The following is a 24,485-nucleotide window of genomic DNA, read 5'->3' as shown; positions in this document are numbered from 1 at the left end:
ATTGGTGCAGACTAGGTGGTAGTGTTGGCATGCATTGGTGCAGACTAGGTGGGAGTTGTCTTGTCTTGGGGAAGACTTGGTGGAATCTGATGATGCAAAGGTGTGACACGTGGAAGGCATGCATGGGAATCTTGCATAATAGGTGCAGACTAGGTGGTAGTGTTGGCATGCATTGGTGCAGACTAGGTGGTAGTGTTGGCATGCATTGGTGCAGACTAGATGGGAATCTTTCACGTGATTTATTGAGATTTGTTTTGTACAGTGTCAGACTGTACAGGTCAGATTAGAAGTTAAGTGTCACAGAGATAGTAGAATCCAATTTTAGCTTTGATATCCCCCAATAATTTATTTAACGGTTGAAATTTGACTTTCAAATATTTATTTTAATGGTTATGGGTAATCGATCTTAAAATTCACCAAAAGTTTATTTGATTGGAATGAAAAAAATAAAATAAAACAATAACTGATATCAATATTTTGGTGTCTAAATATATTTCTCGAACACATTTACATTAGCATAATTTGTTACTATGATGCATAATAGAAACCACAAAAGTAGAGAGGCTAGTAATGTATTGCTCTTTATAAGTTAGAAATTTCAGGTTTAACATCAAAAGCACAAACTATAACAAGATGCAATATAGAAAACTAATTTAATTTCACACAACGTTGGAATATCCTATGTTGCATCCTTATCTGATTCTGGTAAACCATCAGGTATGGTCTCGAATTGAAAATCTGGGAGACCTTTCACAAACTCTTCTCCAAGAGATTTAATCAAACGTTTGTGGTTGAACTCGGTGTTGACAAAGGTTATGTGGAAACCGTTGCAACGGAAGAGTTTGGCTAACTGCATGGAAGGATTCACATGACCCTGTGCTGGAAATGGTACGAATACAACATGTGGTTTTTGGGTTTAATTAGGACTGGAATCCATTTTAGATGGTTTTTCTTGAGAGTTTTTGTGATTTCAAATGTTAATTCTATGAGTTCACTGTATGCTTGTGAATAAATGTGGCTTTAGTTCTCCCTTGTTTTCGTTTAATCACTCCAAATATTTATCCAACATTTTTTATTTACCACCCCCTTGAGAGATGCATTGTCCTCATCAAAATGGGGGGAAATATGGATAGGTGGATAGGTTGGCATGCGTGGGAATCTGCCAGACTTGGTGGTGAAGACTTGATGGGGAACAGGCATGCATGGGAATCTCTGAGACTAAGTTCAGGCTAGGTGGATAGGTTGGCATGCATTAGTACAGACTAGGTGGGAGTGTTGCATTCAAGGGTGTGACACGTGTAAGGCATGCGTGGGAATCTGCCAGACTTGGTGGTGAAGACTTGATGGGGAACAGGCATGCATGGGAATCTCTGAGACTAAGTTCAGGCTAGGTGGATAGGTTGGCATGCATTAGTACAGACTAGGTGGGAGTGTTGCATTCAAGGGTGTGGCACGTGTAAGGCATGCGTGGGAATCTGCCAGACTTGGTGGTGAAGACTTGATGGGGAACAGGCATGCATGGGAATCTCTGAGACTAAGTTCAGACTTGGTGGATAGGTTGGCATGCATTAGTACAGACTAGGTGGGAGTGTTGCATTCAAGGGTGTGACACGTGTAAGGCATGCGTGGGAATCTGCCAGACTTGGTGGTGAAGACTTGATGGGGAACAGGCATGCATGGGAATCTCTGAGACTAAGTTCAGACTTGGTGGTGAAGACTTGATGGATAGGCAGTAAGATTCTTGCAGTATAAATATTCACACACATTTTCGCAAAGGTATTCACAATATCTTCACAGCAATCTTCACAAAACCTTGACAATATCTTCACAAAACCTTCACAAAACCTTCACAATGTCTTCACAAAACATGGCATCTTCATCACAATACAAAATCAAAGCTCACGTCAATGGTGAGACTTATGAATGTGATATGTCTGGCTTCCTATTTAGAAACACCGAATGCACTCGTTTTTGTCTAAATAGAGGAGCTGACTTCTCTTATCTGAAGAGGAAGATTGAGTCCAAACTAAGACAACCCGTGTCCCAAATTTTTTATCAACAACCTTTTTTTCAGAAAACAACTCTGTCAAGTTTTATAAGTCATTGATTCAAAATGACATGGAGACACAATACATGCTTCGTAACCATGAGTACTCTGGTTACGAATACATAGTGTTGTACATTGTGTTGGAACAACCTCAACCAACTCAGAATATTCAATCACAGGTTATTGATCCTGTGATTGATGACGAACAAGATGTTGAGCACCACGTTGAAGACGATGTGGTTGATGATGCTGAAGACGTGGTTGATGACTTGGTGAACCGTCATTCTGAAGACGAAGACCAAGCTCAAATACCTATAGCGCAACGCTACTCACCTCCTGCGCACTTCATAACACTTAACTTGGGCGAGGATGAGCCCTCATCAGATATGTTCTACAACCCATATATGAGGTCTGATGAGGACTTAAAGAAGGGTGACCAATTTCGGACCAAGGAAGAGTGTCTGTTAGCAATAAAGAACTGGCACTTGAAAAATTGTGTTGACTACGATGTTATCAAATCAAATCCGGAAAGATACGTTATTGTATGCAAAAATCCGGAGTGTGGATATAGGTTGATGGCATCGTACAAGAAGAAGCATAATGCGTGGGTGATAGGGTCCATATCTCAAGCTCACATTTGCGTCAACACCAACATGGCACAGGATCATCGCAAACTTAGCCATGACATGATCTGCCATTCCATATTACCTCTAGTTGAGGCTGACCCGTCACTGAAGGTCAAAACAATTATCTCCCATTGTGTGGCTGTTTTCAAATATACACCGTCATACATAAAGGCTTGGTTAGCGAAAACCAAGGCAATTGAACTGGTGTACGGTAACTGGGAGGAATCATACAAACAACTACCACGCTACCTGGCTGCACTACGATTGTATTCACCTGGGACGGTTACTATAATGGAGACCTTGCCTGCACAATCCCCTGACGGAACTCGTCTAGAAGGTAATGGAATTTTCCATAGACTTTTCTGGGCATTCCGTCCCTGCATCATCGGGTTCACATTCTGCAAACCACTTGTTCAAGTCGATGGAACTTGGCTGTATGGGAAATACAAAGGATCGTTACTGATGGCGGTCGCACAAGATGGCAATTCAAATATTTTCCCAATAGCCTTTGCATTGGTGGAAGGAGAAACGGCTGCTGCTTGGAGTTTCTTCCTTAAGAATCTTCGAACGCACGTGACTCCACAAGCTGGCATCTGCGTGATTTCTGACAGGCACGCTTCAATAGACAGTGCATACAATAATCCAGCAAATGGTTGGCATGACCCCCCGTCTACCCATGTCTACTGCAGCAGGCATATTGCTCAAAATTTTATGCGGGAGTTCAAGGATAACTTCTTGAAGCAACATTTGATAAACGCGGGGTATGCATTAAACCAACCTGGATTCCAATACTATCGCCGGGAAATAGTGTTGGCAAATTCTGATGCAGGGAGGTGGATCGATAATATCGACAGAGCGAAGTGGACTAGATCATACGACGATGGGGTGAGGTGGGGCCACATGACAACAAATCTTGTGGAATCAATGAACGGCGTGTTTAAGGGCATACGTAACCTCCCAGTAACCGCATTGGTGAGTGCGACCTATTTTCGGATGGCAACGTTGTTCGTAACAAGAGGCAGGCGCTGGAATGAAGTGTTGCAGACGAGTCAAGTATATAGTGATGCCTGCATGAAGTTTATGAGGCAGGAATCTGCCAAAGCCAGCAGCCATCGGGTTACGGAATTCGACCGCCATGGCCACACTTTTAGTGTCAAGGAAACAATTGACCACAACCAAGGGCTGCCCAGACAAGAGTATAGGGTCCTAATACCAGACCGTTGGTGCGACTGTGGTCAATTTCAGGCCTATCGTATGCCTTGTTCCCATGTCATTGCAGCGTGTTCACACAGCCACTTCGATGCATTATCGCTAGTGTCTCCAATCTACAAAGTTGCAACATTGCTCAATGTATACGACAATCCCTTTCCGGTGGTAGCATTGGAGGCGTATTGGCCAGAGTATGACGGGGAAATTGTTTGGCACAACGAATCGATGCGGCGGAATAAAAGTGGTCGCCCAAATAGCAGGCGCATTAGAACTGAAATGGACGTCGCAGAGAAAATGCAGAGGAAGTGTAGCATATGTAGACAACTAGGGCATAATAAGAACAAATGTCCATATCGTGGATCTAGTTCCACAACTTAGTTTTCACTTTCATAAATCTGTGTACCAAAATCATTTTAAATTAAAGTTTACTTTTTATTCCAAATAGAAGATGACACTTGAACAACAAACACAAACATCTAACATTACAACACCAATTACTAAAACAAAAACAAATACTGGAACAAAAACAAGTACTAAAACAAGAACAAGTACTAGAACAATAACAAATACAACAACAACATGACAAACAACCATTAAAATCTAAGAAATTACAACAGTTAACACTATGTCGTCTGATCCATGCATCATTTGGATGCAATCAATGTCGCTTTCAACTTCAACCCACCAACGTATCGTTTCTCCAGTTTCAAATGAGAACCTTGTTCTAAGCCTCTGAATCCTTCTGATGACTTCACCAGGTTGGTAATCTCCCTCTAACCAAGACATCAAGGACCTTTTTAGTTGGTCCAACGAACGGATGTTCCAAAATTTCATCTCCATTGGAGGTTTCAAAGGCGAGAAAATAACATGCCCATCCCTTTTTAAGATTACTGGTTCAGGATCCGGGCGCCTTGATGATGTTCGCTGCCATGACGACGGTCTTGGGGATGCCATGAACTCAACTTGATACAGAAAGTGATAGGAAACAGTGGTGAAGAAAATGCAAGGAAATAACACTTTATTTATAGGAAAAGATCTGGGTTGTACACCAGTCTACCTAACCCTAATTAGTGTCGCACTTGATTACTTAATCTTATAGGGAATTAGGGTTTCAATTAGGTCATAACTACCAAACTCTAATTATAACCGATCAATAAACCCTAATTATAATTGATAAATTAATCTTAACATGATTAACCCTAATTCTTCCAAAAAATTTTAAATAATAATAATTACTTATAAATTAAATTAGTATATATATAAATTAATATATATATATATATATATATATATATATATATATATATATATATATATATATATCTTGTAAATAATTTTATTTATATATATGTGTTAATATAAATTAATATAATTTAGAAAAAATATAAATTCATAAATTAAAAAAAATTTAAAAAAAAAAAAACATATTTAAAAAAAAAAATAAAAAAAAAAAAAGTTTTAAGGGTAGGCGCCACTCCTAGTGGCGACTTGCCCTACCCTTTAAGGGTAGGCGCCAACTAGGGTGGCGCCCATGTAGGAAACTAGGGCAAAAATTGCCCATTTTGGTAATTTTTTGGAAAAAATGGATATTTTTGAAATTTTTTTAAAAATTCTGAATATTTTAAAAAAAAAATCATGGTTGGATTCCAATTAAAAGTTTATGTTTCTCTTGTCATGTCATTTAACATTAAAAAAACAAAAGAATAGCAATTTCAGGAATTTATAAGTTGCAATTTGCAAGAATTGTGACTTCAGTGCCGAACAAACACATTTATAGGGTGCAGAGTAAAAAAAACAGAGCTGCAAGAATTTCTATTTTCCATGCAAGACTTTAAATTTCCCATATGTTTGTTTTTCCTTAAGCTTTCAACTTTTAAGGTACTTGATTATGATGTTTTTTTTATTATCAAAAGCAGTTTGTGAAGGTGTGACCACAATGACATGCATAACCACCTAATCTCTTTAGTTCAAGGTTCAAAATAATATAAAAAAAACATTTTTAAAATTAATGGTTAAAAATCAATGATCCTTAAATCACATAAATTTTATGTGACAAAAGAATCACATATTTTTAAGATTTCTTCACATTTATTTATTTGTTTATTTAGAATGTTTGTGTTTTCTTAACTGGTTAGTTCTATATTTTTTTTCACAATTTCCAGTTGTATTTCTACAATTTTATGTAAGAGTTTGTTAGTCATGTTTTTTATCTATCTCATTTTATTATTATTATTATTATTATTATTATTATTATTATTATTATTATTATTATTATTATTATTCAAATATGCCATAAAAAATACTACTTCCTCCATTTTAAATTATATGTTTATTTTACACTTATAAGCAGATTAAAAAATATTTAACTTTTTATTTTAAATTTTATCAGAATTTTAATTTTTTTTCTTTCTTTTTTAACTCTTGACAAATCATTTAAACTTTTTAAAAAACATTAAAATATTAATATTATTTTCTTTTCTAAATCTACTTTCATCATTTCATTTGTCTCTTGTTAGAATACGAGGAAGAAAATAGATTTGTCAATTTTAACTTTTAAAAATATTAAAATCTAAATTGATCTATAATTTATTATAGATTTACTTTTAGGCCTAAATCTATTTGTTCAAACGCCTGATGAATATATTAATTATTTGAAAGTCTATTTTATTTTAATATATATAAATAAGTAATTCTATTACTGTATATATAAATTTAAAAAACTAAAAGATCAATTATTTTAAAAGTTTATTTGCATTAATTTAAAATTGTATGAAAACAACTTACATGATATTGTTTATAAGGTTTTTTTAATTTATTTTAATATTTTTGTCAAATTAATTTTTTTATTTATTTTAAATAGTATGTTACACAATATAACAATAATAATTAAAATAGTTTTTTTATAGATTTAAAATATTTTTTTATTGTCTAAGGCCTATATTTTTAATTAAATAAATTTATACTGAGTTTTTCAATTTAAAAATATAATAATAATTTAATCTAAACTTTTGTAGGCTAGACCTTAAACCCTAGACTCTTGTTAATTGTAGGCTAGACCTTAAACCATGTTCTCACCACTACCCTTAATATAATACACAGCTCCATTACATGTATCTTTTAAGAATTTGAACATATTTTACTGTTTTTTTAAAATGGCTTGTTCAAGTTAAATTTTCATATTTTCTTTTTAAATATTTTTCTAATCAACTAGATTTTTAAACAAAATAATCATATATCAAATGATTTTAAATCATAAAATTTCATTTTTAATATATATTTAAATGATGAAATCTCTTATCAATAAATTTATGATAGTGATGTCTAACTACAAAATACAAATGAATTTCACCATCAAATTTAAATATGAATTTAGCATATGACATTGATATTGACATCATATTATATCAAACCCTCCAAACTTTTGATTTGTATTCTTTTGTTTACTTCTTTTCTAATTTCTACATTCTTTTCATTACAACACAATATCAAAATTGTTTCTCAAATTATCACATAATTTATTAATTTTTATAGTAATTGATTTGAAACTTATTTAAAATAAAATTTGACAGTTTAATATTAAATAAAAAAAATTGTTGCATTGTAATATACTTATTGATTTAAAAAAATGACTTTACCTCTAATTTTAAAAATGAATTTTATAAAATTTATTTAAATTTGTAAATAGGTATAAATTTAAAAGATAATTATGACAATTATTAACTTAAATATTCATCATTAAAATTTAATACAGTAAAATTTATATGATTTGTCAAAAGAAAAATCTAAAAAAATGTTTTATAAGAATTTATTTAAAAATAACTTCAAAATTTAATGAGTTTTTAAATTTTATTTTGTAAATTGTGAAATACATAAAATCATTTTTTATGAAAATTATTTTAACCAATTGCTCATTTGAGAAAACAAATTATCCAAGATGACTACAATTTTTTCATTTATCATGTAGCCATAAGTACCTAGGCATGCAAGTTTTACTTTAAACCCATGAAGTACTACTTCAAACCTTTGAAGCTTTTGTTTTATAAATATTCATCTATAATTAAAAAAAATTACTCATTAATGTAAAAAAAAATACTTTTTAGATAACTTCAATTATTTAATTTATCATGGAGTTTATATTAAGAATTTATGCATGCTCTTGCATGTAATTATGTCAGCTTAACTATCTAATCAAATAAGCTTACATGTAAATTTGTCACATTAACTACTTAAGCAATGCAAACTTTACCCCTATTTTAGTGTTTGTATGTCTTTAGTTTTGGCTATGTTTGGAAATCCTGTAAGCTTACAATTACCAAAACAAAATCCTGATTCTCATGGGCAAAATCCAAAAACATAATCGGAAGAGTTGTAGTTCTGAAATTCGAATGATATACATAGATTAGATTTCGGCTACTCAAACAATATTATGTATATTAAATTAGAGCTGAATTTATCAAAATTAGAAGATTTTATTAAAGATTCAAAATTTAATATATTTAAATACAACTAATTAAATAAGAAAAATATAATTTCTAATATATAACTCTAAATTGTTAAATTAAGTATTAGTTTGTTTTAATTTTAAAAAAATAGATTTGTTAATTTACTTCTTAAAATTTTCACCTGTGTGGACATACTAAAAAGATTTTAAAAAAAATACTACAAGTATATTTGATAGATATAATTAAGTTTAGTTAATTTACTTCTTAAAATTTTCACCTGTGTGGACATAGATCTAAACATTATTTTTCTAAGCTTATTCTCTTTTTTTTAAAAATATGATAGATAAACTAACGTATTGAATTTATAATATTTAATTTATAAATACAAAATGTATAATAAATTGTAAACTAATAAAACTAAACTTAAAGCTCATGAGAAAATGATAATTTCAAATATTTTGTTTAAATATATGAGCTTAAAATTTATAAGATAAAAGTTATATATTTAAAAAATGATTTTGCCAAACAAAATTTTGTGGTCCTCGTTATTTGTAATTTTTCTTCTTATTTGTCTATATATAACTCCGCTCACTTCCATTCTAATATATTTTTCAATTAGCAAAATAGTTCTCCAACCAAAATATATATAAAAAAAGGAATAACACACAAAATTGTTATGTCTCTTCTCCCTTTTCTGATGCTCTCGTTGATTGTGAGTTATTAACTTTGCATAGATGCTTCTATTTTTCATACTTACATTTTTCATCATTTGCTTATCATAATTATCTATCATATTCATCTTTGTTAGTACACGCATGTTGAATTTAATAAATTCAACATATTTATAATCTATCATTTTCCTCTTAATTTGTTGCAATTGTACATGCAATTTGAATTTAATATAATTCAACATTTTTATAATCTCTCGTTTTCATTGTTATTTGGAATTGTACATACATGTTGAATTTAATGCATGTTTCTAAGATCCCCCTCCTTAGTGTTTTCCATGCATTCATATTTGCAATTGTGCATCTACTTCTAAGAATTTCCTTCTTAGCTGTTTTACATGCATTCATCATACTAACTATCGAGTTGTTATATTTGATTTGATAAAATAATCTTTTTGATTGTAATGAAATTCAAAAGATTACCTTGATGGATGGTTGAAAGATACTCGAGTTGAGAAAGGAAAAGCTAACCTGACTCCAACCAAATTTACCTTGATGGATGGTTAAAAAATGTCTGAGCCGAGAAAGCAAAATCCACATCTGACTCCAACCAAGTTTACCTTGATGGATGGTTGAAAGATAACCGAGCTGAGAAAGCAAAGTTCACCCTTGACACCAACCAAGTTTACCTCGATGAATGGTTGAAAGATGCCCGAGATAAGAAGGAAAAATCTACCCCTGACTCCAACCAAATTTATCTTGATGGATGGTTGAAAGATAACCGAGTTGAGAAATCAAAATCCATCTCTAACACCAACCAAGTTTACCTTGATGGATGGTTGAAAGACGCCCGAGTTGAGAAAGCAAAATCCACCCTCAACCAAGTTTACCTTGATGGATCGTTGAAAGATACCCGAGCTCATAAACAAAAATCTACCACCAACTTAAACCAAGTTTACCTTGATGGATGGTTGAAAGATACACGAGTTGAGAAATAAAAAGTCACCCCTAACTCTAACAAAGTTTACCTTGATGGATGGTTGAAATATACCAAGCATCAAATGAAAAGACAACCCACAACTTCAATCAGGCTTACATTGATGGTTGGTTAAAAGATTGTCATGTTGATAAAGTAAAATCCACCCTTAATTCCAAGCAAGCTTACCTTGATGGTTGGTTGAAAGACTCACATTCAAAATCAGATGGAAAACTATCTTCAAAAGTTGACCATACAAAAGCATCTGAGTTAGCTTTTTTCAGTCCAAATGATCTTTATGTAGGGAGTGTCATAACCCTGCAATTTCCTATAAGAGAATATGTCCAGTTCTTGCCAAAAAAAAGTAGCTGGTGACATTCCTTTTCCCAAATCACAAATTTCAAGCCTTCTTCAACTATTCTCGCTCACTAAAGATACTCATCAAGGTGAAGACATGAAAGACATAATTAATCAATGTGAATTTGAACTCACAAAAGGGGAGACCAAGGCTTGTCCTACTTCTTTAGAGTCCATGCTTGAATTGTTCATAGTGTTATTGGTGTCGAGACTAAGAATAACATTCACTTAACTAACTATCCCACAACATCAGGTGCACGTTTACAGAACTACATTGTTTTGGATATCTCAAATGATATTTATGCTCCTAAATGGGTAGCATGTCACCCTAGACCTTACCCATATGCTCTTTACTATTGCCACTACCTAGACATAGGAAGTAAGATTTTCAAAGTTCTTTTGAAGGGTGAATATGGAGACATAATGGATGCTTTGGGAATTTGCCACCTGGACACATCTGACATGAATCCTAATAATTTTATATTTGAACTACTTGGAATTAAGCCGGGGGAAGCTCAATTATGTCATTTCTTCCCTGTTAAGCATGTTATATGGATGCCAACCCCATCAAATGCCACCAAATGAACAAAAGAAAACTAGGTCATATCTATTAGTCGATGTATGTGTCATGTTGTTATCGTGATTTTAATGTATGTACTGTATGGTCTTGTTTCTTTGTATCAACTAATGTCTTGTTTGTGTACTAAATAAGGTTTTGTTTCTATAAACTAGATAATTGTGTTTTAAATGTTCTAAATTTAATCTGTTAAAGATTAAGTTGGGGTCTCTTTAGTCTATCAAACTTAGATAATTGTTTGTTAGACTTCTACGTAAGGAGCATTTATGTTTAGAACAATTATCCTAATATTATTATGTGGGTTTGTGTGTTATTTTTATTAAATTCTATTTTGTATTGTTTATTATCCAAAATTGTCTCAATTCTATTATGCAAAGAAGCAATTTCTATCAACGTTGAATCATGAAAATGACAGTAAAATAGTAGTTTATATATAGACAAAGATTATTGAAAGTCTAAGTCTATATCATATTCTATTGGGTTCAACTGTAACCAACTTAATTGATGTATATAATCACTTATTTGAATCATCTCCATTAACCTCACTTTATCTTCGTCTTACAGCGAATAAAAACACACAAAAAAAGATTATATGTATTAACAAAAGAGCGGGTCAAACTCTATCTTACACAAATCCTACCATAATAATTTATTTTAGATGCCACTATGGAGCTGGCAGCTTGCATTCCAGAACTGTAGACATTTTTATGGTTACCTTTTCAATCTCAGCATATTGAATTTTCTTCTCAATATGCTAGAACAATTGAGATATTTATGGAGTTTCCATGTCTAAGGAGTTAGCCAAATTAATATAAGAAATTTCTCAATTTTTCGAGACTCTTTTGAAAGTGTCTTGAAGCAAGTGGAAACGGGGTAGTGGTTTCCTTGGTGGACTAGTAAATCGTTTTAATTTTTTTTTTTATTGGCATGTATCCGACATATATTAGTACACCGAATAAGTAACTTTATCTTTCTTGTAATGCACTACATATTTTGTTTTTTTCTTGTTTAAGTGATTTTTTTAAATAACCAATTTTTTTAAATTATATACTAAATAATTATGTTTTTTATTTATTTACTAAATTAGTCATGTTTGTGAGAGCATGTTCAATGCAATTGATGCATGCATGTAAAGTGTAAGAGTATGTGTCACTGCAATTGACGCATGCATGTAAAAGCATGTAAAATGTAAGAGCATATGTCACTGCAATTGACGCATGCATGTAAAAGTATGTAAAATGTAGGAGCATGTGTCACTATAATTGGCGCATGCATGTAAAATATAGGAGCATGCGCTATTGTAATTGGCGCATGCATGTAAAAAAATAAATAGTAGTCACATGCATGTGTCAATTGCAATTGTGCATGCTCCTACATTTTACATGCATGCGTCAATTGCAATGGCGTATGATACATGCATGTGTCAATTGCAATGGCGCATACTCCTATATTTTACATGCATGCGCCAATTGCAGTAGCGCATGTTCTTACATTTTACATGCATGCGCCATAACAAATGTCGTTTTGGTTCCTTTTTTTTATAAAAATGATTATATTGGTAAATACTTTGAAATTGTGGTTATTTTCGTATTATTTTTTAAAAAAATGATTATTTAAAAAAAATATGTTTAAGTTGTCTTGTTTCTAGTCTCGAGTTCGCTTCTCCCGGATGTAACTTTCCTTCCGAGGTTGTGCTCAATTTTTTTAAACATCTCTAGACATCATTCTCAAAGTTTTTTTAAACATCTCCTGACCACGGGGGATATGACTAACGGTTTGGGTTTCACTTTGGCATCGGATTGGGATGGTCTGCCTTATCTGTAGGGGCGAACAACCATGTCCTACAGCTACCTTACTATGGAGACTACGTTAATATCCAAAGATTTACCTTCGCTTTTTTTGGATTTATGTGCTTGTAGGTATGAATTATGCAACAACTTGTTTGCTTTTGACGTTGAAAACAGTCTTAAGAGAAGTCTTCATCAGTTATGTAGATCAAGGCCATCATGCGTTGCCCATAGGACTTATGGCATCCATTGGATCCAAATACTAAAACAAGTATGCAAAAGGAAAGGCATAGATCGAAAGGAACGAATGGTCGCGTTTTGACCAGAGCCTACTTGACTAATGAGAGCCACCTCACTCAACATAGCCAATCAGCGTGCGGCAGCAAAAACATTTGAATTTAAATGAAAAAGTGAAATGCGGGAAGCAACAGCCATGGCTTCATCTTCAACCTCGAGCCAACTTGAAAATTTAACTTCTTCAACTCAAGGTTTTAAGTGGAATCAAACATGATTCCACTTCCCCTTTGATCATCGTTGCTCATTCCATACTCATGAGCCATTGATTGGCTCTGAGTATGGAGAATTTCAACCAAACACGAACGAAATGAAAACTCTAATTTAAAAATTTAATGGCAATGGTTAGACAATAAGAGCTCAAACCTTGGGGTTAAGCATCAGTGGGACATAACTAGCATAGTGGTAACTTGTTTCGAGTGAAATGATAATGGTTTCTACCTTGCCAGAAAAAGTTGTAGAGGTGGATTCCGGTGGTGTTGAAGAGCTCAGGGAAGCTTGGTTTGAACTGTTCTCTTGGTCTATTTAGCTTTAAGGAGGTTCAAGGAAGTTATTTGGATGCAAAAATGGTGTGGAAATGCTTGGAACTCTAAACCTGACAACTCTATTTTGAAGTGATTTTTAGAGTGATTTTTGTAGAGGTTTGATGGTTGTCAAGATTGGAATACTGAGGGAGAAGGTTCCTCTGTTTATAGGCAAGCTGCAGATGCTTCATACGTGTGAAAAGGTGGTGAAATCATGTGAATCCGAAAAAGTGAAAATGGAAACTTGTTTGTTAAGGGTTGATGAGCTAACATGCGAGTGGTGGTGCAATCCTCCCCTCATTTCGTGTACTGCAGAGAAGGGAATATTTGTGAATCATTGGTGGTCCCCATTCATTCTAGAAGTTCTTAAATCACAATTTGTTTATACCCGAATTTGTTGTATTTTGGGTGTTTTGGTGCACCTCACTCTTGTTGCACCTGTGTAACCAAATTTGGCCTACAATTGTTGCCTTCCAAATTCCTTGGTTGCTTAGGATCATATGTACATGATTTGGTGACTTAGAAGCATGAAAAAATGATGTTTGGTTTGGACTGGTTTTATGCATACAGCATGTCAGGTCCCCAAGTTTAGACTTGGTCCAAATGATATTGGCTCGTGCATTTTAGGTCAAATGGTCTTTGTCATGATCTTAACAAGATGCAAAAAGAATTAGGTCAAAAGGATATATGGAGTGAAAATGCCATAGGTGTAAAGTAGTGGTCATGACATAGTTTTGGGCTTGTCTAGGCAGTTTGACTTGTCTTGGCCAATGCAAAATTTGAGGGGTTGAATTAGGGTTTGATCCTTGAAACAAAGTTGTAGAGGATTCCATTTGTGACATTTGCCTCGAAGTAGATATTCAAAATATTGAGAAATGAGAAAGTTATGAGATTTGGACTAAATGGTAGGCCAAACTTGGAAACTAGGCCAACCAACCATGCACCAACTTGCATTCTTTGATAATTTCTTGAATCCCAAGGCACAATGATGACCATTTGAGGACTAAATGAGGAAACTTGATTGAACCTTGATTAACCATGATGATGTCTTAAAGTTTTGAAGGATATGGCATAGAAATAAACTCATGAACCATACTTGAACCAAGGTGGAAAAATGCATCCTTCTTTGGTCATGATGAAACCCTAATGCCAATGATGGAGAAGTCTTGACTATGATCTTTTTTCTCTTGCTTTTCACTTGAGACCAAAACCTTTCTCAAGCCATCTTTCACATTTTGCCATAAAAGCATCAAGAAACCCTAATTACCAATGCCTTGCATTCTATTCATGATCAACCATGCTTGAGTATCAAGAAACAAATGTTATGCTAATGAGATGATATGTTAAACAATGAGATGATATGCTAGGGTGAAAATGAGGGTATGACAGGGAGGTCTTCTTATCTAAAACTCTTAGTCGTTTTAAAAGCTTAACCTGCTAGTAAATGCTCTTTGTTGGTTGTAGAAGTCTCTGTAGTTAAAATTATATTGTTTATTGGGAAGTTAACCACTGTAAAACTCTGATAATTGTATAAGGAGGTTCAAGGAAAAAGTTTGTCAAAAGCTTTCATCATAGTGGAAACTCTCAAAAAGTAATTCTTGAGAGGAGTAGTCCATTTCATTAATCCTAACCTCTATAAATCTCTGGTGATTTTCTCTTTTCCCTTAACTTTTTACTTTCCATTCTCTGGTTCTTAACAAATGTTTTCAACCTAGTTATTCGTTGGCATTAACGGTGGTGCTCAACAGTCGTGATATTTTTTTTAATTTTAGAGTATGAGGATTGTCAGTGATTATTGTTCCTTTTGAATTGGCGACATTATGCAAAACAACAATGGAGGTTTGAAGTTGTTTTGGAGCAGAAGGACACATGTGGGAACCAATGTCCTAACATGTGTGCATCATTTATCCCTTGTCTTCAGAATAAGGATGTTGCTATGTTTGTGCATTTTTCAGTTACATGGTGTCATACCCCAAAATTTGCCCGTTAATCTTGCAAGACATTTTTCAAGGCACTCCAACTCATTTTTCAAGACATTGATCTTAAAGGAACGAAGACCCAGCACACAGGTGGCCAAATCCAGAAAATGACTTAAACTGGCTTGCTCGCTAGGCGAGCAAAATCCTTCGCCTAGCGAACTCTTCGCTGCACCACTCGCCTAGCGAAGCCTGCGAATACCAGAAATTTTGGGCTTCATTCTGAGCCCATTAGGTCACAAAAACTATTATAAATACCAAGACCTCATTCAGAAAAAGGGGAGGGAGACAGATACGGAGACAAACAGCAAACCCTGGAGGCTAACCAAGAGAATTCAGAGCAACCCTAAAGGAAACCTTGAAGGAAACTCATCTGCCCAAAGGTTACCTCCGCCCAACTCAATCCGGCACCAACCCTAAGAGTGATCTGCCAATTCAACGTTGCAATTCAATTGCAAACAGGTTTGCCTTACCACTACCGCTTTATGCTCCCAATTTACATGTGACGTAATGATTGACTTTATAAATATATCTTAGTTTTTGCATGTGGATTTAAGTATGCATGGATGCCTTGAATGTTTAACCATGTAATTTCTGTAATGGATGCCATAGGGTTTGGAGCTTGCTGAAATCGTACTGTTATTAAACTCAAAACCCACAGCCGTTCGCTAGCACATCGCTAAGCGAACATGTAGCGAGTGTTCGCCAAGCCTTCGCTAGGCGAGGCAGTAGCGAACATGACAGTCGCTGTTTTTTTTTCTTTTCTGTTCTTTTCTGTGTTTATCTGACATGTCATATCATAGCTGTGTATTATTTGCCTGACATTATTACTGTTGCGATTCCTTTGTTCGGTGCAACTATTGATTGCACCCTATTTGGTATTCTGACCTGTTTGCTGAATTTTGTGAGGGCTCACATACTCCCGGAGAAGGTAGCTTGCTAGGTATTCCACTTTATTTGTGGGATACCCTTGTGGGGATTCATCCTAATTACCTAACTGATTATAAGTTGTTGCTTTTGAATATATGATCTTGGCCCTCTTTTTGTTGCCTTACGGTATTGCGGTCATGTCCCGCGAATGTGGGGATACACTTAGCGAAGACCCTTCGGTTAAATCATCATGTCCCTATAAGATAAATCATAGTCCCTCGGATGTCGCCTACGAATATATGATTTTGTCCCTCGATGACCCTTCGTTGTAGCCTACGAGTTAATGATGATTGTCCCTTCGAATGCTAAGGTATCCCTACAAATGTTGCCTCCAATGACCAATCGATGACCCTACGATGTCCCTTTACATCCCAAGGATAAGACTACTTATTTCTCAATAGTAAGGACAGTCTTACCCTCCTAAGGATAGGAAACACCTATAAAGACCTTGGTTAGGTACAACTCTTAAATGCTGATTCACAACTTACAATATTTTTCACACTTCCCATTTTGCAAAACATCTATTAGAAAATCACCACTTGGTATACATTCATACTAGAATCATTGCCAAGTTATATTTTTCTAAACAACTTTCAAAATTAAACGAGATAAATACTTTGTATACATTCATACAAGAATCATTACAAAGCTAAACTCTCTTTTCAAAACATTTTCTAAGCAGTTCACAAACACTTTTTCAGACAAGAAAAACATAAGTGATCCAGCAATTAAGAGCCCATGGATAACCATGGATACAAAGGGTGTTAACACCTTCCCTTTGTATAATGTACCTCCCGAACCCAAAATCTAATTAAGGTCTTTCCTGTTCTTTTCCACCTTTCCTTATTGGATAAAAGAAAAGTCGGTGGCGACTCTTGCTATCCGCGACATTTGCCTTCCAAAGCAAAAACACACAAAGTCAGTTCACCGTATGACAGAACTGGCGACTCTGCTGGGGACACTTAAAAAGAGAGGTTGCCTTACAAAAAAAAAAAAAAAAAGATCACTTATTTGAATTGTCTGATTTACTTTTAAGGGATTGCTTGGGTATTTTATGCTTGAGTGAAAGATCCTACACCCGGATCTAGTGTACCTTAGGTAAGTAGCAAGAGATCATCGCGACTATCCGGCGTATACTGGAATGGTTAAAATGATGGCTACGATTAATGTGACACTTTAGATGTCCTGATGTTCCTCATGTTTACTTGAGGAGAAATTTGGTGTCTGCGTGGTGTCATCAAAGCATTAACCAGACCTTTAGAACCCTAATTGACTCATCCTAGCCATTAAAAAGTAGTGAGATAACTGACTTCGGTTCCGACTGGGGTTGGTTGAGACTCGATACTACACTCTTTGAGATTGGACTTTAGGGAAGCTTTGGTCAACCACTTGGTGTTGCACTGAAGTGGACTTAAGGGAAGGTCAATGATTGAAGATCCTTTTAGAACCCAATTACTATTCTAGGACAGGTTGAACCAACCAAACTTCAGTGGGGAGGGTACTTACCTACGGAACTCATGCAAGCCTTAAAACTTAGGAATGATTGTTGTGTGACTTGCTTGTGTTTGTTACTTACATAACATCATAACATCATGGCATTGTACTAACCATTTCAAGGACTTAGGGATTTAACTTTGCTCTGTTACAGGGCTATGGCTTCCAGGAAGACCATCCGGATCAATCTTGTGGCGATCTCTCCTCAACTCAAGGATTTAGTGTCAGAACTTCCCGATCATGCTCAGTTCATCAAGAAACATGGTTCCCTCCTCAATTTAGTTACCACCGGTTTCAAAGAAGATATGATAAGAGTTCTATTCCAGTTCTTCGATCCTAAACATCATTGCTTCACCTTCCTAGATTATCAGTTGGTACCCACATTAGAAGAATTCTCCAGGCTGCTTGGGGTACCTATCCTTGATCAAACACCTTTCAGTGGTTTAGAAAAGATTCCGAAGTCTGGAGAAGTTGCCGCAGCTTTACACATGACAAAGTCCGACATTGAAACTAATTGGGTAACAAGAAGTGGAGTTAAGGGTTTACTTGCCAAATTTCTGATAAATAAGGCCCGAGAATTCTTAAAGGTTATGAATGTCCATGCTTTCGAGGATGTTCTAGCACTACTAATCTATGGTTTGGTTCTATTTCCTAATCCGGATCAATTCATAGACATGAATGTTGTTAGGATATTTCTCACTCATAACCCTGTGCCTACCTTGCTTGGAGACATTTTGCATTCCCTTCACACTCGTACTATGAAAAGGCAAGGGACTCTCATGTGCTGCGTACCTTTATTATCCAGGTGGTTTATTTCGCACCTTCCTCCATCAGTCTTGAAGAATGAGCAAAATTTGAAATGGTCTCAAAGGATAATGTCGCTCTTCCATTCAGACATCCGTTGGTGTCCTCATCTCGAAGAAAACGTTATCATCATTGACCGTTGCGGAGAATTCTCTAACGTACCACTCCTGGGGATAAGAGGAGGTATTACTTATAACCCAGCTTTAGCCCTACGTCAGTTTGGTTATGCTCGAAGAGATGGTCCACATGAGATAATTATCCAAGGCACTGTGTTTGACTATGACAACGATTCCCAAGGCCTCCGTCAAAGATTTGTACGAGCTTGGAGCATGGTGAAAAGAAGCACTTAAGGACAGAAAAACTCTATTCCTATGGAACCTTATCTCAGATGGGTACGCGCAAGAGCTCGTGAACTTGTCATGCCATATCTTGCAATTGGACCTCTGATTGTCGGACCGGAAGTTGAAGGAGGCGCACCTCAGATCATTCCTTATCCAGATATGCCTACCAATGTCGAAGAATTGAAGAAATCCTGGATCCAGTTGAGAGAGGAAAGGGATACTTTTGAAACTCAGTTCGGTGCAGAAAGGAAGAAGGTGTTAGAGCTCACCAGCCAGCTTAATGAGGAACGAAGACTCAATGCATATCTTCGCCCAAAAAGAAGCCGTCCCTGGGAGACTTGAGCTTTCATTGTATTTTTATTATTCTTTTTGTAATGAACATCGATTAAAGAAATTATTAATAAAAGTTTCTCTCTTTTTGGTGGTTTACGCAAAGTTAAATTCCAAAAGTCCTTGAAAACATTCCATACATTGCATAGCATAACATTGCATAACAGGTATTCTAAAGGATCAATGTTCTCACGGTCTTCCTTCTAAACAGAAATATGGCTCTCGAACAAACTATCAAAGATCTCCAGGCTCAGAATGCTCAATTCCAGGAGATGATCTTGAACTTATCCAAGGGGCAGGAGGAGCTGAAGGCTCTCTTGCTCGAGAAGAAGAAAGACAAGAAAGCTGTGAGTTACATTAACCCGGGAAGAAGACTTAAAGGACAGGCCGCAGGAGTCAAGATTGGAATTCCGAAGGATAAAGAAGATGAGACAGAAAATGATTCGGAAGATGAGAATATTGATCCCTTCAACCCTGAGGACGACGATGAAGATTATGAAAACGAACAGTACTCTCCAAAAGATGACAAGTATAAGTTGCTGGAAGAACGTATGCTAGCTATGGAGGGTCAGAAGGCGCCCGGTCTGGATTTCGAAAGCTTAGGTCTGGTCTCTGATGTGGTCATTCCCCGCAAATTCAAGGTCCCCGCTTTCACTAAGTATGATGGTGCGTCTTGTCCTCAGATGCATCTGAGAGCTTATGTGAGAAAGATTCAGCCGTATACCACTGATAGGAAGTTATGGATCCATTTCTTCCAAGAGAGTCTGTCTGGCACACAGTTAGAGTGGTATTATCAGCTCGAGAGCTCTAACATCCGCACCTGGACTGACTTAGCGACAGCTTTCTACAAACCCTACCAGTATAATTCTGAATTGGCGCCTACTCGGCTACAATTGCAGAATATGACTATGGGATCTAAAGAAAGCTTCAAAGAATATGCTCAAAAATGGAGAGATTTGGCTGGCAGAGTCAAACCCCCTATGACTGATCGAGAATTATTGGACATGTTCATGGGTACACTGACTGGCCCATTCTACAGCCATCTACTGGGAAGTTCTTCATCGGGTTTCACTGAACTTATATTGACAGGTGAACGTGTTGAAAGCGGCATTCGAAGTGGAAAGATACAGGTGGCTACCTCTGCAAGCTCCAAAAAGTCCTATCAGGGGAAGAACGAATCAAATGCTGTGTATGGTCAAAGGGGTCATAACAAGAAAAACCGTGACCATACCATTGGAGCAGTTACGATTGCAGCACCGCCATCTCAAAACTTCCAACACAGACAAGACAGGCCAAGAAGACAGTTTACGAAGATCAATATGACTTTAGCACAAGCACTGCAGGGTATGCTAAAAGCAAATTTAATTACCCTCAGAGATCCTCCTGCAAATCCCAACACTACTTCTCCTAGTTATAATCCCAATGCCAGGTGTGCATATCACTCCGATAGCCCCGGGCATGATACAAACGATTGTTGGTTGTTGAAGAATAAGATCCAGGATATGATCGACGCTGGAGAAATTGAATTTGATCCTCCGGAGACTCCTAATGTCATCAGTGCTCCCATACCTAATCATGACAAGACTGTTAATGCTGCGGATGACAATTCCCACATTTCTAATATAGCTGACTTAGCATCTCCTCTCCTGATCATCAAGAAGAGTTTATTGCAAGCTGGTTTATTTCCAGGTTGTGCTGAAAATTGCGATCTCTGTATACTCCGACCCAATGATTGCTTGAAGTTGAGGAATGGTATTCAACGGCTGATGGATGATCGTGCAATTCTCTTTGAAAAGATTCCTAAGGTGGAAAACCCTGTTGAAGAAATATCCGTGATCGCTAGGTCCAAAATTCCGGTGAAGATTACCGCTACTAGAGTGCCTGTGAAGATTACTGCTGAGCCCAAGGTAGCTCCCCTAGTTATTACTGCACCTGGCCCAATACCGTATTCCTCAAGCAAAGCCATTCCGTGGAATTATGGAGGTGATGTTTACATCCATGGCGTGAAGCAAGATGATAATTCTACTAATCCTAATGACGTTGACATTGTTGGGACTAGTAAAATTACTCGAAGCGGAAGGATCTTTTCTCCAGAAATCTCACCTCCCGTCCCTGAAACTCGAGAAAAGGAACCAGTAGTCAATCCTTCTCAGTCAAGGACACCAGTCGAAGTTACTACCGAAGATGTTGCCAAACAGGAAATGGAAGAAATGCTGAAGATCATCCGCAAAAGTGATTTTGATGTGGTAGAACAGTTGGGGCATACTCCGTCTAAGATTTCGATGTTGTCCTTGTTGTTATCTTCTGAATCTCATGCCAACGCATTGATAAAATTCTTGAAGACCGCTCATGTACCTCAGGAGACATTCGTCGATCAGTTCGAACATTATGTTGCTCACTTGGCGGTTGACAATGGCCTAGGTTTTTCCGATGCTGACCTGACATCAGCGGGAAAGAATCACAATAAAGCTCTGCATATCTCCATTGAGTGTAAGGGGATCACCTTATCTCATGTGTTGATCGATAATGGCTCTTCCTTGAATGTGCTACCGAAAGTTGTGCTCGATAAACTTGACTGTAAAAGCATTGAACTGAAACCTAGTGACGTTGTGGTGCGTGCTTACGATGGCGCGAAGAGCGTTGTCCATGGTGAAGTGGTTCTCCCTATCAAGATAGGACCTCAAGTCTTCAACACGACCTTTCACGTAATGAACATTCGTCCTGCCTACTCCTGCTTGTTGGGACGCCCTTGGATTCATGGGGCAAGTGTTGTAGCTTCGTCTCTCCATCAAAAGCTGAGGTATCCAATAGAGGGTAAGATTGTCACTGTGTGTGGAGAAGAAGAGTATATGGTCAGTAGTGTGCATACCTTCAGATACGTCGAGATGGATGGTGAATTCGTTGAGACTCCTTCTCAGTCATTTGAAGTAGTTCCTCCGACTAGTCCTGTCCTTAAGCCAACTTCCCGTGTGCCCAAGGTTATTCGTGCTCCTCCTGCTATGATTTCTCTGAAAGATGCTCAAGTCGTGGTTGAAGATGATGGTCGTACTGGTTGGGGTCACCTGATTGATGTACCGTACAAGTCTGATAGATTTGGCCTGGGATTTAGCTCTGAAAAGGCAGTCAAAGATCAAATTAATGTTGTAGAAGATGCTGATAGCGATTGCGACTTGGATAGCTGGATTTTCCCAACAATCGGTGACGGACTCAATAATTGGAAGGCTGAAGACACTATCTCGATTTCCTTTAGTCAGGAGTAATTGTTATTGCTATTTTAGTGTTGCAAATTTTTTAGTTTTTACGATTGAACTTCTTAAAGCATTGTATCTATGCCCGGGGCACAATAGCTAATTTGTTAAGGGTCTTGTCATTTTCATAAGCATATTCACATTCAATAAATCAATGGACTTTTTGCATTCAAATATTGCGCTCTTTATCTTTCCTGTCATCTTTCAAACAAGCTATGCTTTCTTACACACACTCACGTAATAAATTGCAGATCCATATCCACTCTGGATCCTGTTGATAATAATTCTGCTACTGTTCATTATGACTTTGAAAATCCGATCTACCAAGCCGAGGATGGAAGTGAAGAAGATTGTGAGGTACCTGGAGAGCTTGCCAGACTGTTACTACAAGAAGAAAAGACTATACAGCCGCATGAGGAATCAATTGAAGTTGTAAATCTGGGTACTGAAGTAGACAAGAAAGAAGTCAAAATAGGAGCAGGCTTGGAAAACAGTATCAAAGAAAGATTGATTCTTATGTTACATGATTATGTAGAGATTTTTGCTTGGTCATATGAAGACATGTCAGGACTGGATACTGATATAGTAGTGCATCGTTTGCCAATGAAGGAAGATTGTCATCCTGTTAAGCAAAAGGTTCGGCGCATGCGTCCTGAAATGTCTGAGAAAATCAAAGCTGAGGTTATGAAACAATTTGATGCAGGTTTTCGGGCTGTTACTTCTTATCCTCAATGGGTTGCTAATGTGGTCCCGGTGCCAAAGAAGGATGGTAAGGTGCGAATGTGTGTAGATTACAGAGATTTGAATAAAGTGAGTCCCAAAGATGACTTTCCACTTCCGCACATTGATGTTCTGGTAGATAACACCGCTCAACATAAGGTATTCTCATTCATGGATGGATTCTCAGGTTATAACCAGATTAAGATGGCGCCCGAAGACATGGAGAAAACTACGTTTGTGATGCAATAGGGCACTTTCTGTTACAAAGTAATGTCATTCAGTCTAAAGAATGCAGGGGCAACATACCAGCGTGCTATGGTGGCTTTGTTCCATGATATGATCCATCATGAAATAGAGGTATATGTGGATGACATGATAGCCATATCTCATACTGAAGAAGAACATCTCGATCATTTATACAAACTGTTTGAGAGGTTGAAGAGGTACAAGTTGAGATTGAACCCGAACAAATGCACCTTTGGAGTAAGATCCGGTAAACTCTTGGGCTTTATTGTCAGTGGTAAAGGAATTGAGGTTGACCCGGCTAAGGTGAGAGCTACTCAAGAAATGCCAGTTCCTCGTACAGATAAAGAAGTCAGAGGTTTCTTGGGACGCTTGAATTACATTGCCCGATTTATCTCCCATTTGACTGCTACCTGCAAACCCATCTTCAAATTACTGAGGAAAAATCAAGAGATGATATGGAATGATGAATGTCAAGAAGCTTTTGACAAAATCAAGAAATATCTCCAAGAACCTCCAATTCTGATGCCACCAGTTGAAGGAAGACCTCTAATCATGTATTTGACCGTGTTAGAAAATTCAATGGGGTGTGTGTTGGGGCAACATGACGAGTCTGGTCGAAAAGAGCATGCCATGTACTACCTTAGCAAAAAGTTTACCGACTGTGAAACAAGATACTCATTGCTCGAGAAAACTTGTTGTGCTTTGGCTTGGGCTGCCCGCCGACTAAGACAATATATGTTGAATCATACCACTTTATTGATTTCTAAGATGGATCCTATCAAATACATATTTGAGAAACCTGCCCTCTCCGGAAGAATAGTAAGATGGCAGATGATTTTAATAGAGTATGATATCCAATACACTACTCAGAAAGCAATCAAAGGAAGCG

The 24,485-nt window shown here is 36.5% G+C and overlaps 1 pseudogene; it reads left to right on the top strand.

Annotated features, from left to right (window-relative positions):
• Nucleotides 1–1,113: 1,113 nt before the first annotated feature.
• Nucleotides 1,114–10,910, top strand: LOC127096207 (BURP domain protein USPL1-like; annotated as a pseudogene).
• Nucleotides 10,911–24,485: the final 13,575 nt, after the last annotated feature.

This window comes from Lathyrus oleraceus, chromosome 6 (assembly GCF_024323335.1).
Source record: "Lathyrus oleraceus cultivar Zhongwan6 chromosome 6, CAAS_Psat_ZW6_1.0, whole genome shotgun sequence".
In the NCBI taxonomy this organism is placed as follows: Eukaryota; Viridiplantae; Streptophyta; class Magnoliopsida; order Fabales; family Fabaceae; genus Lathyrus; species Lathyrus oleraceus.
Note: the sequence above shows the minus strand (reverse complement) of the source record. Positions and strands in the feature narration are given on the sequence as shown.